Consider the following 15000-nt stretch of genomic DNA (forward strand, 5'->3'; position numbering starts at 1 on the left):
ATCTTATGATAATTATAAATGGTGACAAAAATAACAAACATTTCAATATCGTCAACATCTTCCTTCAACCCATAGTACTATGAACACCATAGCACTATGGTTTTCGCCATTAACACATTGTTATCATAGTGCTATCAGTACAGAGAGGGCGGTTTAATAACATAAAAGACCCACCTGTTATTATGCTAATTTACTTTCATGTTTTACAAGAAGGGCCTTATTTCGTCATTACTTTGCACTTCCGGTTTGTTGCCAATGCTGGTTTTTAGCACTCTTTGCAGGATTATTGTTGTGTGTCATTTTTCGCTAGCAAAACCATTTTTGTGTGTTGACATTGAAACTTTCGATGAATAATGTTCTTGTATCCACTCCTATACTATACACAATATGTATATATATATATATATATATATATAGATATATATATATAAAATATATAATTTATATATATATATATTTATATATATATTAGTGTCGTTATTGTTATCATTATCGTTGTTGTTAGTGGGTATCATTATGTTATCACTATCATTTTCATCATTATCATTATTATTATTACTATTATTATTATTTTCATTATTATTATTATCATCATCATCATCATCATCACCCATCTTTCGTCGTCATCATCATAATCATTATCTTTTATATTGTTGTTAATTATTATTATTATTATTTTATTATTATTATTATTATTATTATTATTATCATTACTATAATCATTTTCATGATTCCTATCATCATTAGTATTTTTTGTTGTTTTTTTTATCATAGAAAAATCACTTTGCTGTTAATAGCATCATTACTATTATTATCATTATTCTTTTATTTTGAATATCATTTACAGTTTACTCCAGATAATAAACGTTTTTGGAAAAATTTCCTCGTTACCCCCCTCCCCCTTCCTCCCTCCCCAGACTCGGTTCCAGGGCTACTTAGAGGAAATATGAAAAAGGATTTTAGCTTTTCCGTTTATTGCTGTTCGCTAAACCCTCTCCCCGGGTGTCGAAACGTGGTGATTGCGAGCTTAGACCCCGTCTGTCAACGTCTCTGTCTCTACCAGTATGTCCTTTGCCGCTACCTACCCCCCAAGGACGAGGACGGGTTCCTTTAAATGCGGGGGCTCCCTTCAAGGCCTTATGCTTTCCCCTGGAGTATTAGTTTCATCAGCGGGATTTTTAGGCCGAAGGAAGGTAAGTTCCCGGGTCTTACTCAAGGTTGTGGGTGTAAGAAGGGCGGAAGGTTTTAAAAACCTCGGATCAACTGGATTTAGGAGCTGAAAGGGGTAATAAACAGTCACGTGATGGAGGACTAAATTTTTGCTGGGTTGTTGTTTGCGATGACACGAGGAGGATCGAAAAATGATTCGATATCTGGAGTCATATCCAAGGGTGCCCGGAGTGCCCCAGCCAAACAGGTTACAAGGTTATGGGGGCACGGACGGCTGGCCTCAAAAACAACTAACAATGACTGTTTATGTAGGCGATGGGTAATTGTATATAACAGTTAACTTAGGTTTTGAAAGAGAGAGAGAAAGAGAGAGAGAAGAGAGAGAGAGAGAGAGAGAGAGAGAGAGAGAGAGAGAGAGAGAGAAAAAGACAGACAGACGACAGACAGACGAGAAGACAGACAGACACAGAGATAGGCACAACACAGAGACAGGGACAGACAAACCAAACAAATAGACTAGTACACATTTAACATAACACAGAAACAGCAGTTCGCTCGTCGGAAAACGAGGGGGATTTAGGGTGCGAGGTAAAAAGAAATCTTTCTTAACCTTGGGAGATTTGTATCACCCCCGCGGCCCTTGTTGTGTCTCCGTGACAAGGAAACACGGATCGCGTGGCACAGCGAGTGAATTTTGTATGAAAGCACGCCATTTGTGTAGCGTGTAAACTAGCACTATATAAGGCGTAGGCAGTGTAAGATACAAGGGAATACAGGGGTATGGAATAAGCGCGAGTAGACATATTCAAATGATATAGAAGGGCCCATAAAAAAATGGGAATATCTAACTCAGGGGCATAATCGTTATGTCTGTAATAACAAGCAGCATATAACATATTATTATAATATATATATATATTTTATATATATATTATTATTTTATATATATATTACAAAATTAACAATATATAACATTTTATATACTATATATATAAAATTATTATATATAAAATATATATTATATATATACATATAGTATATATATATTGATATTATATATATAATATAATATATATATTTATATATATATTATTATATATATAATTATATATTATTTTATATATAATATATTTATTATATTTTAAAATGTATGTATATATAAAGTAATCTTCTATAAAATTAGTTTACTATATTTTAATATATATCTATATATTATATATATTTATAAAATGGGCATCCACGGCACCCCGGGGGAACACAATTTTTGATTGATTATCTGTGATCAGGTCAAAACTCTGGACCGGGAAAGATCGAGAAGGCCCACATTATAATTAACATAATAGACTCTAGAAAGCTAGAAACACGTCAAGGGACACCAAGAAGATAAAAAACATCATTGTGCCCCACCTTGATAGTCCACTGTGTTCAAAAGCGCAAACTGGTGTTCGCAACCACAACTAACATCCAAAAACCCTAAAAGACAAGAAACATAGACGTATCAAGAACCTTCTTCTCAACGAAAGTTTTATATGAAACAAAATTGATCTGTTAATCAAATGCTCTCCGAACAACAGGAAGCATTAAGCAAAGGGGATCAGGCGAAGCAGGAATGCGAAGAGGCAGCAGACGTCACACCAGACCCCCCCCACCCACCCCACCAACTCTCATCCGATTCCCTCCCCTCCCCCCCCCTCTGACCAACCCTCCTACCAATCTTCCCCCTTCGCATTTCCTCCCCTTTCATGAATGCCCTCTACCTCCACCCAGCAACCCCCTCCACACCCTCCCTCCCTCGTGACCAGCGACCCCCCACCTCCCTTCCCCTCCCGCCCATCTCCCCTCTCTCCGCCCGCAGCGAGCAAGCAGGCGTGCGCTCTTGCTGACACGGCAGCCTCCCCGAGGACCAGCATCCTTGAGCAGCCCCCAGCCAACAAAAAAACCGAAGCAGGCGCAATTATGCCTAGGGGGAAGCGTTAAGAAGAAGAAGAGAAGAAGAAGAAGAAGAAAAATCAGAAGGAACTTCGCCAGGATGCAACTCATCCCAGGTGCCAGGAAATCCCCCCCCCCCTCCCACTGCCCCCCAGCTCCATCCCGCTCCCGTAGTGCCCACGGTCGTGATTAACAACCACGCAGAAAGAACAACAAAGATGCCCAAGATAAAGGTTCCGTCAGTCACTTCGAGGAAACAAAAAAGAAAAACAAGAATAACGACGAAAAAAACTCTTAACAGGAGCTGATCGCTTGAGACTTCAGTCACAAGCTGTCATACAGACACAGACGAAGAAGACATCGAGAGCACCTTCGAAAACTTCAAAAATTTATCAAGTGTAAAAGCCACCAGACGACGATGAGCCATAAATTTCTAAAATGGTTTCACGGTAACTGTGTGAGTCCGAAAATAAAGCCTAGTCTATTTTTAGACAGATGTCTTCCCAAGGAATGTCAAATGTTTTAGAGGGGTTTTACAAGGTACCGCCGTCAGCAAGACCCACGGGCCCAAACACACATTTCTGAAAATAGATCACATTAACGCACACTCTCTCCTTGGCATTTTGATTAATAGAAGTGCACATAATGGAGAGAAATCTTGATATATTCTGTGTAAGTGAACGTAGCTTCACCAAGATATGTCAAGTGCTTTCATCAAAATACCAAATTTCATGTCTATAGATGTGATGCAGGACGTAGGGAGGAGTCTACATATATGTACGATATACTCTCAAAACAAATGAGATATCCGCTACAGATGAAAAGAGTGTAGATGTAGAGGATACTTGAGTTAACGTACAATGCAATATGCTCCCGCTTGAGGCAACCCATAGTTCGCCTGAATCCTTTGATTATTAGAAACGTTTTTAGAGAACGTTACTTAAAAAAAGACCTCTTTTCATCCTGGTGATTTTTAAAAAATGATTTAAATTAAGCCTGATGCAAAGTTATTTAGGAAATTGGGGGAAATTAATTAGAGCAAATGGTCAAAGAACCTACCAGGTCACAGAAAACACTTCGTCATTAATTGATGTAATAATGACAAGCAAGCTGACAAATACAAACATGATCCCATGCCATGTTGCCGATCACGAAATCACAAGGGGACGCTTGATTTAAAGAAACGAACGACCACCATTTGTAAAAGTGTCAGTGAATTAACCAAATTTCGGGTCTCAGTCATTACGAAAAACAAATAATTGCCAAAGCATCAACACTTTTAGAAATTTTGCAAGTAGATTTTAGACAAACAGGTAAATGTCTTTACGGAAGTGATTAATGACCGCACGACGCCATCGCTCCATCTGTTACAAGAACTGCTAGACGTCTCCTGGCCCCATGGATAAACAACATCAAGAGAGCCGTAAAAGATAGAAATAGCATTCTTAAAGCTCTCAGAAAAATGGGCAGACACAGCATGACACTCCAGATAAAATTTTAAACTAAAAAAAGAAATGTCAAATCACTTCTATGTGCTGTGCGGTGCAGCGGTAGCGACCTCGTCTTGCAGTCTCGCTGACCTGCGTTCAAGTCCCTCGCCGCCAGTGGGTGGCAAACCCCCCCATTCCTTGCCCCACAGGGGGTCATTTAGAAGCAAATAAAACAGAAGGCATGTCACACCAAGAGTATCCATTGTAACAAATGGAATAAAGCTAAATTATATCTAATTATTTAATTATATTTGTACATGGAGCCAAATCTGATTGTTTCAGAAAATTTTTAACAACGTATAAAATTTACACTGCTAAAAAAACGGAAAATAGTTAAAACACTTGTGCCAAACAAAACAAAAAATCCAGAAATTAATGCGAATTAAATTTTAAGTTTCTTCGCTAAAATTGGACATCTCATATACGAACAAACAAACGCTTCCATATCTCAGCAAAACAGGTAGGATAAAGCCACTACCAATATTTTCAGACCACAGCCCGTAAAAATAGAAACAGTAATCCTAACAGTAAAAACACCTGCGTGAAACTAATGCAGATTGTTTTTTGCTTTATTTAGAGACATATCTTTAACATTTTCCCCTGGTAACCGTGATTTCCCATCGCTTTGGAAACACGGCATTCCCAAACCAGAGACACAGACGAAGTCAGTACCATCACCCTATTATCTGCTGCCTATACAGACCAATTGACAACATTTCTATAGACAATGACCTACTATCCAAATCACAAAATTTGGTTTAGAAGTAAGTTGTCTACCGAAACAGCATTATTACAGATCACAAGTAAAATTTATGAGAAAATAGACAAATATCAAATAAACTTAACGCGTGTGCGATTTATCCAGCTTTTGATAGTGTCAACCGCGAATCTTCCTTAGTAAAATTAATTAGTAACCCGAAGCCAAAACTCAAATTCACGAGAAAATATCAAAAAAACAAATGGTATTTCTGTATTTATTTAGATCCAATCCTGTTTACAATATTTTTTTTAATTGCCTTCTTGGTCAATACGCCGATGTTTCACAACTTCTCCAGTGATTATGTAAACACCTTAATATGAATAATAAAAAAGACCCAGAGAGACATTGGCACTAATAAAAGATACTTTGACACAAATGGCCTTAAGATAAATCCAGATAAAACATAATGTATCTTCATAGGTAGTCGAGCACTTAAAAACCTAGCGGACACACGCACTGACAGATTAATGCCATCAGAGAACCATGTCGACAACAGTCGTAGGAGAGTAATGGGCACACTAATTTACCAAAGTCACATAAACAACAAGACCCCTGCTGAAACTGAGATAGCCGTTATACAAACACAAGTTCTCAGTATAATCAATATTGCTCAAACATCTGGGGCACAGCAAACAAAGCTCCAATTCAGAAAACTCAAAAATTACAAAACTTTGCTGCGAGAGTAGCACTTGGTAACGTAAATAAGTATGACCACATTACCCCACACATAAACTAAATTGGCTAAAAGTGCAAAACAACGTAACTACAACACTTGCGTACTCATTCACAAAATAATCCAAGGTTTTCATCCAAAGTGCTATAAGTCTTCCAACCGTAGATAACACAACCTGTGTCCAAACACGACAGGTAAACTCTCTACAGATCACGTGCAGATAAAGGGACACGGCAGACACTAACCCATGATTTGGAACCAATTACTAATAGTATCAGAAATATCAGAAAATCTAATACATGCGAAAACAAACAAATGAACATCTCTTGAATCATCAATGACAACAGGTTTCACATATACATATAAGCAAGACTTATATGTACTACCATTTATTCTATGTGTATCTTATATTTACCTGTACTGTAAATCACTTTCTATTAATAAGAATACCCTGTAACTAGGGGAATAAAATATTTTGAATTTAAATTTAAATTTAAATTTTTCTCCCTATTTCTTTCTTCTTCTTTTTCTTCTCCTCCCCCTCCCCTCCTCCCCCTTTTTTTCCGTTTTTTTTTTTCTTTTCCTCCTTCCCTCTTCCTTGTTCCCTTTTTTTTCCTTTTTCAATAAAGTGTACTGTTCTCACATTTCTTTCCCCCTCTAAAATTTCCCCATAAGCGCGACCCAAATTTTTTTTCCGAAAAAAAATGCGAGTCAAAACCCTCCTTTCCTGCTTTCCCCCATTTTGTTCAAGGGAGGGGGAATTTAATACGATGACGCGGAAAATTAAAAAAAGCGCAATGAAAATTGGAAAAATTGAAAAATTAAGGATATATTGCTGGTCGCAGTCCTACGTCTTAAAAATTTTTTTTTACTGATAGATTTAAAAGAAAAAAGGGAGTGGGGGAACGGGTGAATAAATATTATTTTAGTTCGACGAATTTAAATAATCTTAAATTCAAATGATCAATATACCTGACTTAAAAGATAAAATCTTTTTATCTTGAGCTTGAATTTCCCCAAAATAGTTTATCATTGATTGTTTCAAAATGCTAAAATCAGGTAGATTTTTTTCCTTTTAAACCAAAAAAAAAAAAACTTTATTCTCTGAAATATTTTAAAACAAGTACAGTCATTTATACGGTCAGTGAAAAAAGGGTTTCCTATTCTTTTACTATTGAGGAATATTACAATATAGATATACATATATATATTTATATATTATATATTTTATTTATATATAATATATATAATAATATAATCTTTTATATTTAAATATATAATTTTAAAAGTAGTTTTGGTAATAAAATTTTAAATATTATTATTTTTAAAATTATTAAAATATATTAAAATAAAATATATAATATATATTATATTTATATCATGGTATATTATAATATACATTTATACATTATATGTTTTTTCTTCTTTATTTTTTTATTTATTTATTTAGAGGCCGCAAAAACGAGTGTTTAGAGCATCTTTTTTAAAAAACTGTCACGAGAGTTCGAATCCCCGCCGGAGCGTTTTTTCCCCGGGGCAAGGACTTCCCCTTGCTGCCTAGGACATGGACCCAATCCACGGGAATATCCCGTGTCGGACCCAACCGAAGAAGGGGAGGGTTGGGCACAAAGGGCCCCGGCTGCAAAAAAAGCCAAGACTTGTGGGATCTTTCCCGCGTGGTGACCCCTGATGGTAAAACCGATAAAACGTCGCCCCTGCATACGCAGAGATAAAGGATTATTTATTTATATACATTCTATCTATTTTATATCATTTTTATCTATTTTTATCTATATTATTATACAATTTTCTATTTTATCTATTATTACCACATAAAAAAAAATTTATAGAGATAGGAGAGATAATAGACATATATAAGGGTTAATTTTTAAACAAATAATGTAGTATAAAAACAAAGGGTTTTTAAAAGGGGGAAGGGTTTAGGGATAAGACGTCAATAAAGGAGGATATTTATGCTAGAAAAGGAGAATAACGTCTAAAGTAAAATGGGGGTGCTGAGAGGATTCCCTAGGTTTGGGGTCAAGGGAAATAGATACATACAGATACTATAGATTAGATATAAAAAATAAAAAAATACTATGTATATCTTTAGGTATTTAATGCATATTGAATGGGAAAAACTCTTTTCCTGTTGAACTATGGGAGAAAAAACCCAAGTAAAATGGATTTTCTGAAAATGAGTACTTTCGAAATTTCCCCTTTGGTTCCATCTTCAGGCCAGAAGGGAAGGGGGGGGAAAAGGGGAAAAAAAGAGGAGAGAGAGGGAAAATGGTAACAAGGGAGGTGAGGACAGACGACCTAAGATGGGAACCGGGGGTTTCGAAATGTTTCCATTTTCATACACTTTGCTTTTGCATTTGGGGTTTTTTTACCCCGTACAAATGTTTTATTGTAATTTTTTGTGTGTGGTGTGTGTTGTGTTTTGTGTGGTGTGTGTGGTTTTGTGTGTGTGTGTGTGTGTGTGTGTGTGTGGGTTTGTGGGGGGTGTGTGTCATGTGTATTTTTATATATATATATAAATATATATATATATATTATATATATATATAATATTAATAAAAATTTATATGCATATGATATATATATATATGTTGTGTGTGTATGTAAAAACACACAGAAAACTTCGTTGAATAACGAACCGAAACTTTTTCGGAAAGGTTTTTTTTTTTGGGTTCGAATTTGGGCTCGTCCAATTCAAATGTTCGAAAAATCGTTTTTCCCGGAATTCCCATGGTTCATTTTGACTGATGATCTTATTCCCGAAAAAAGGGTGAAAAGGGGTTGCAAAGCAGAAAACCAAGGGGTTTTCGATATTAATCTACGTCCGCTGCGAGAAGTAGGGGATCAACAAAAACACCAGGTTGGTAAAGACACCATCTCCTTTCCCTTCCCTTTTTAATTTCCCCTTTGCTCGATATTTTTTAAAAAGGGGTTTGTTTTAATAGAAAAGAACCCAAAAATTTCATGTATGTCTCTTTTTTTTTCTAGGGGTGTTTTCATTAACATATCAACCCGAGAATGTGATCGCGACAGGAGAGCCGAATCACCCCAGGGTTGTTTGGGTGGGTGCCGCAGTTGACGAGTCGGCCCCGGGTCTTACTGAAGCGAAATTTTAAATCCCCTGAGGAGGTTTTTCCTTCCCACAGTTTGGGGTATGATGTTTCCCGAAACAGATCTCTTTTATCTTATCAGAAAACCAGCCCAGTACTAACAATTTGGGTTTCGTAAAACCCCCGACTCCACTGTGCCACAGCCCGCAGCTCTCGGTCTCCCCCAAAATAAAACTGAGGGCGGCCGTTCAAATATTTCGGCAAAACGCTCGCAAACCGGAATATCCCTTTGGAACATAAAACTCTTTGTGAGGGGAAGCCCGTGCTTTGACGCTGATTAGTGGAGCTGTCCTCGACCTTAAAACTTTTTTTTGGGCGCAGGAGGAAACCAAATATTAGCTTAAATATTTACTTCTTATTTTCCTTGTTCTGATTTTTAAAGGGGAATACTAAATATCTTAGGTAATTAATACAAAAAATGCGTGTGCGTAATTTTAAGGGTTTGGTTAAAAAAAGAGAAATTCTAGACATCTAAGGTCATGTAGCCTATATTTTTAATTTTGGGGGGTTGGGGGTTGAGTTTGATTTTTTGTCTAAGCGGGGAAAAAGGAATTGGTGATAAAGGGGTTTAGGGTGGGGTGTGGTGATTGATTAATAAAAGATGTGTATGCTTTTTGGGAAGAGAATAGGTTTGGAGAAAGGGGGGGATTTTTGAAGGATTCCCTATTTTGGGAGGTCGGGGAAGGGGGGATAGATGGGGGAAGCGGGGTACGGGTTTTTAAAAAACGGGGGGCACATAAAAATTTGGGAGGATTGAAGGGGAACTTCAAAAGGGAACATAAGGTGGACAGATTTGCATCAGATAGGATGTTTTTTACGGGTGGGGCCCAAATGCGTAGCGGCGAGAGCAGTCTCCCACGCTTTCCCGTGAAATGGATTTTGACCAGGGGAATTGTTTGTTTTAAGAATAATTTATTATTGCGGAGGTTTGACCAAAAGTTCCCATCGTTTTACAAAAAGGTCTTAAGTGTGGGAATATCCGGGGCGGGGTAGTGAGAAGCGGGTTGGTATGTTTGGGGACATGAGGCGGGGCTGCTAGTGTACTGCCTGTTCATTGCCGGGGGATTCCCAAACAGGGGGGGCACCCAGCAAAATTTGATTGTTTTATGGCGTGTGGACAGGAAAAACAACCTTCGGGATCTTAAAAAACAATGGGTTGTGGTGTGTATTGATTTTATGAGATTAATGGTTAGGGGATCAAAAAAAATTGAAAAAGAGGAAGGGGAAGTGAAAATTGTTTTTTTAGAGAAAAAAGGAGTCCCAAAAATTTTGTAAGGCCGGGATTCAGGGGAAGGGAGTTTTTGAAAGTAAAGTTGGGAAATTCTGAAAAACCACACCGGAGGTGTTTGGGGCCATCATTACATAAAACTAGAGGAAAATGAGTGGGACTGGTAAAGGGAAAATGTGGGGAAGGACATGGGAGGGATTTTGATTTTGGTGGGTCGGGAAAACAGAAAGAAAATTGGGTGAGGTATAGCCTGGAGGGAGGGAAATGGCAGAGAATGGGAAAGTTGGGATGGGGGAAAGGGGGATGTAGGGAGGGTATCCATGCGTTTTTGAAAAAGGTTAGGTAATCGTGGAGATGAGCTAAGGTAAAAAGTGGGGTTGGGGGGGATATTTAGTTTAGTGGGGGAAATTGGGGGAATAAAACTAGATCGGAGAGAAAAGGGCACGACTCGAATAGAGATGGTTGCCTGATTCGTTCAGGCTCTCAACGGGGGGGAGCAAAAGGCGCCTAGGCTAAGCGAAACCACGTATGGTTGTATCAAGAGGGGAAAGGAAGGGTTGGGGCGGGGGAGTAGTATGGCTCCATAATAAAGAGGGGAGAGGCAAAAACTAAGAAAGGGGAGTTTTGCGATTAGCCCCTATAATGGGAGGGGTTTTTAAGATTCGAAGAGGGCGGGACTTTTTTTTTTAAGTGTAGAATATGGTCTCGCCGGAATTTTTTGGAGCAAAATGCACCTGGTTTCCCAGAGGAACGGCTTTGGGTGGATGCCATAAAAGAAAGTGGGGGTAAGGACCTGCAGTGGGGGGGAGAAAAAATGGAGAAGATTTAAGGTAGAAAAGCGGAAGCCGGGGTTTTTGGCCCGGAAATCTGATGAGATTGCAGTTGAAAAAATTGGGTAAGATTTTTATGATGTCCAGAGGAAGATTTTTTAAATCATAAACATAAGTGATGACCGGCTCCTGGGGGTAAAACTGAGACATATCTTAAACAGAAAAGAAGGAATAAGTGTTACTGAGCACACGCTTTGGGCACCTTCGTTTGGGAAAAAAGATGATGGGGCGGGGGTTTTTTCCTGGAAAGTGCTTGGGGAAAGGGGAAAGGACTTTAGAAAAAAACCCTGTTTCCCGTTCCCTAGAGAACTTTGTTGGGGGATAGGCCGCCTTCGATCAATGTTTTTCTAGATAAAAAAAAATAGCTAGTAGGGATTCGGGCGTGAAAATGCAATGTATATATGTCTAAAAATGAGCAAGGGGTCAGCTGTGCTTCTGGCAGGGGAAAAACCGTTTTGGGAAAGGAGAAAAAATTGTGAATTAAAGATACCACTTTAAGGGGAATTTACCATTCGTTCTAATAGTTTGCACAACGCTAGTTTTGCGATGGGCTAGTCTTGGGGGAAACCCGTTTTTTGGGGTTTCGAAGGGAAGGATAAGATTTTCTCGCCATTAGAAGGAAATTTCCTGATTCCCAATGGGGTTGTAAATTTTTTAAGAGGAGGTAAAAAAAGTGGAGTTGGGGGCATACGGTGGAAAAATCCGTCGGGGCCTTCATGAGTGTTACGGCACGACTGTAGGAGAAAGATTCGAGAAGAAAAGGGGGCTTATAGGACTCATAAAGGGGATGGGGTAAAGATAATGGGGTATTTTCTCTGGTGGTCTTAATAGAAAGAATGTAAAGATGGGTGAAAACCACTACTGACCGGGCTGAAATAATCCCCATTCATTAGAAACTTGGGGGGGGATAGAATAGGGTATTTCGATATGGAGGACAGGGCAGGAGGGGGGGGGGATTTTTTGCCTGATATTTTGGGATTCGGCGCCAAAAATTTTAGATAGATGTAGAGGATGTATTGATGAAACTATTTGCCAGCTTTTATTTTACTATTCCCGGTTGTACACGGAATTGGAGTGCTCTTTTAAAGGGATAGGGGTGATTTGATTTGGGGTACCTCTCTTTCGGGAACTGTTCCCGGCTGCACGTTTTAAGCGAAAGGGTTTTTGTCAATCAAATTTTTCCCCTGGAACACATTTGGGTATATGGTCTTGAGTTGAGGGATAGCTTTTTGCAGCCTTAAGACGTTTTGTAAAAACTGTATCTTTCTGAAAAAAGGAAGTGGGGGGGATGGGGGTATGAATAGAAGAGTAAGTGAAAGTATGCCGTCACTCTATCAAAACACCAGCTGGGGGGTTAGGAGTGGGACTTGAATAGGGGAAAAAGGGAACTGGAAAATGGGCACATAGGGAAAAATGGTCTAAAAACTGACCAGTGGGGAAACTAAAAAAGAGAAGGGGGGCATAGACGAGGTCAAAGCGAAAAGGTTGCGTGCGTGTACAAAGTGTTGGGGCGATCTAATTTAGTATAGTAGGGCCTGTGGAGAGGAGCGCTCTAGAGATCGCCTCGGGAGTTTGTGATAGAAACCCCCCATGATGTGGGGGGGCAGTTTAAAGTCCCAAATATGAGGAAAGGGGGTTAAGTTTTTGGAAAATTAGATTTTCAAAAGCAAAATCAATGGGGTGGGATGGGGAAATAGACTATACACGTGATCCAACGAGAAAAGATACGGAAACTGTGCAGGGCATTGGGTTTTAAAAAGGGGGTGTGCTAAAGGGGGTTTTTTTGATTGTAAATATGGATAAAATAAAGGGGAAAGTGGGGGAGCAAAAAATAATTGGGGAAATTTGGGATTGGAGGATGTGTTAGAAAGGGCTCTTGAAGGGTACAAAAGATGGACTTAAGAGGAAAGGAAAGACAAGGTCGGGCTGTGGGGCGGAAAAACCGGAAAATTCCAAAAAGGTTTATACTTTACTGATTTTGAGGGGGGAAACAGCTAAGGGTGGAAAAGGACTGGAGGTCTGAATGGGGAAAAGGGGTGGGGGTTGGTGTTCTCTAGGGGGGGTATTGGGGATGGAGGGTCTGAGGAAAGGGGAACTTGTACATAGGGATTCACGTTGTATCCAGGAGGGGTGGAAGGGATAAGGGGGGGTGGGGGGATAATGTGGGCGGGGGTTGGGGTTTTTGGGGCGGGGGGGATGGGGTTTGTTTTGGGGGGGGTGAGGATTGGTGTAGGGGGGGTATCGTTTTGGGGGAGATGGGTTCAGCAGTTTTCTTGGGGTTGGGGGAAGGGCAGATTGTAATTTTTGGGGGTTGTTTCAGTTTTCTTGGGAATCTTAATATTTTCAAAGGTTTTTTTCTAAGGGTTGGGGTTTTGGGGGTTTTGGGGTATAGGATTTCTTTGGGGGGGGAAGAAGGACGGGGTCTCAAAACAAAGGATAAAGGAAGGGGGGTGTTTTGGGTAGGGGGAAAAGGGGGGGAACGTTTTTTTCTGTCTGTTACGGGTATGCGAGGGGGAGAGGGGAAGGGGTTTTGGGGTTTGGTGGTGATTTAAATATCTGTATAGAGATTGGGTTCTGGGTTTGGATGGGAAAAGAGTTTGACTGGGGAAAGGGAGGATAGAAGAGGGGGGTTTTAATGTAGGGGGGGGGTTTAGGAGAAATTGGGGAAATAGCTTTACTGGGTAAGGAGTAAAGAAACCACGTCGCGTGCTTCTTGTCTGGCTTCACGTAGTGTGAGTCCAAATTTTAAAATGGAGTTGCTACCCAAATCAAAATTTTAGGTGGGACAGCCCCTATAAAAAACTTTTGGGGGGGGGCCCCCACAGTTGGGGACTGTCTGTTTTGCAGGGGATTAGACGGGGATGGCCGGTTGGGGACATAGTGGGGGATCTGGCTGTGGGAAAGGCAAAAGTTTTTCGGTGTCCTGACCCAACAAATTTTGGCACGACTGGGAGGTTGGTATGGACGAAAGGGGGGGATTCTCCTTATATAACGTTAAAGGAAGGTCATGTCACGGAAGTAAATTTTGGCTATGTTATGGGTTTCTTTCGTTTTTCCTCTGGGGAATGGAGTACATTTTACTCGTTGCTCATAGTCTGTGAACAGGCAAATATCTTCTCCCAAAAACTGACCATCTTTGTCATAGATTTGGGGATTTTTCTGGGGAGATTTTAAAATGTCCGGTGCAAGTATTGGGGTTGGATGGGGTTCGCAGGAGGGGTTACCTATTTCTGTTATTTTTTTTAAGTATAGCTTGGGTTTTCGGGTTTACTGTACAAACGGAGGGTCGGGGCGGCTACGGAAAGAACTTTTCCCACTTTTTTTGGAGACATTGTTAAAAGAAGGGTGTTTTTCAGAGAGGGGGCTGTGGGGGGGTCACGAAAATCGGTCCCCCTTTTGGGTGCGCTGAAAAGGGTTTCAAAATTTTGTAGTGATGGGGGTTCGAAGGGGGGTGCGTGACTGGGGTAGTGTTGAGGGAATGGTTTTTTGGGAGGTGGGGTAAGGGTTGGGTTTAATAAGGGGGGGATGGGGGGTTATGTTGGAGGTTTTTTGGGGGGAGAGGTTGGTTGAGCGTGCTGGGAGAGTGGAATTTTCCTTAAGGATTGGTTTTGGGTACTGTTTCTGTAGGCATTGATGAGGGGGGGATTTTGCGTTTCGAGCCGTGGCAAGGGGAGCCTGGGGCGGGATCGTGATTTACACTTTGGGGCTTTTATAAGGGGCAAGCCTCATTGCCCCTAAAGGGGATAAAATTTTTATTTTGGCCCCTGGTACTGGATTTTTTTGGGGATA

This window comes from Penaeus monodon, chromosome 13, assembly GCF_015228065.2.
Source record: "Penaeus monodon isolate SGIC_2016 chromosome 13, NSTDA_Pmon_1, whole genome shotgun sequence".
NCBI classification, from domain to species: Eukaryota; Metazoa; Arthropoda; class Malacostraca; order Decapoda; family Penaeidae; genus Penaeus; species Penaeus monodon.